General features: G+C 36.0%; 1 long non-coding RNA gene across 1 annotated transcript; it reads right to left on the bottom strand.

Moving 5' to 3' along the window:
- Positions 1–115: 115 nt before the first annotated feature.
- Positions 116–857, bottom strand: LOC113473076. Its single transcript, XR_003395152.1, has 2 exons — positions 584–857; positions 116–182 (listed from the first exon to the last, which is right to left on the bottom strand). It is a non-coding gene; the product is annotated as an uncharacterized LOC113473076 (long non-coding RNA).
- Positions 858–1,254: the final 397 nt, after the last annotated feature.

The following is a 1,254-nucleotide window of genomic DNA, read 5'->3' on the forward strand; positions in this document are numbered from 1 at the left end:
TATTATTTTCAATACCTAATGGCAATTTATATGAATTTATAATATTAAGGAGCGCGGTAGCGCTCTGCCCCGCCAAGTCAAGAAAGTTTGACCGCATATAATACTATTAGTGGTTGGGTGCAGTTGGAGGATAGGTATAGTGTTTGCAAGCCGTTCCATCTAGGTAGGTAAAAATTTGTATCCTGAAACAATATAAGAAATGAGAGAGGTAGGTATTTTGTAACCATTAAGATTTTAGGGATAGGGGGTTTAACCCAGTGCTTCTCAAAGTTGTCACCACCATGGCCCACTTCTCAAGACTCCAATCTTCCCGAGGCTAACTCAGCCAGGGTACAAAGAAAAGCGAGTAACAGAAAATTGCACAGATGGGAACCATCAATGTGTAGCATTGCTTGACTTCAATGGTCCAATGGCCAGAAATAGAATGGTAAATCATTTTATTTCTGGCTTTGAAGAAATAAGATTGTTGCTGGTTCCAATAAGTGGGTCAACAAGGAGGGACAGTGAAAAATCAAGAAAACTGTAAAAGTAGACCTGGAGGAAGGAAATTTTGTTTCAAGATTTTTGTAAACCACTTACTTACCCTTCTTGAAGCTAGGCACTGTAGAACACTGACTTACATGGAAGCTGTATTCTAGTGGGGGGATTAAATATCCAACTTGGAAAGCACCACATAAATAAATTAAATTAACTAAATATTATTTATTAGAGTGTGCCAACACCTAAACTATTTAATTTCACTTTCTTCAACAAAACCTGCCTTAAAACTCCTATCACTTTTTCGTTTCTTTGGGCAGCTTTCAACTTTTTGCCTTTTTGCTTTTGGCAGTTTCGGTTTGGGCGTTCTGTTCTGGCAAATCTAGATTTTGAATTTTGGCGGGCTTGTGAAGCCGGCTATTTCTTCCAGCAACTTTTTCTATGGGGTCCGTTGTTCTGTTTAGAGAAAAATACTTTTTATAAAATTTTAAGGATAAAAGAATAATAATAATTTATAATTATGTAGATTGTAGAACCTTTCAGGCTAGTTAACAAACTTTTTAAAAAATGAACTTCAAAAAATTAGCCATAGCTACTTTAAATAATATTTCTTTTTAAAATCTTTTGTGAAGTAGACTCCATTTTTACTTTCCATTACCCTACGGGGGGGAAATTCAGCATCGTACGAACAGGGCTTTGAGCCACAGAGAAATCTCCTTTAAAACAGCAAGCGCGCTAAAATTTGAAAAAGTTGATAAGATTTTACAAATTTTCCTG

The sequence above is a fragment of the Diaphorina citri genome, unplaced genomic scaffold (genome assembly GCF_000475195.1).
Source record: "Diaphorina citri unplaced genomic scaffold, Diaci psyllid genome assembly version 1.1 scaffold14322, whole genome shotgun sequence".
NCBI lineage: Eukaryota > Metazoa > Arthropoda > Insecta > Hemiptera > Psyllidae > Diaphorina > Diaphorina citri.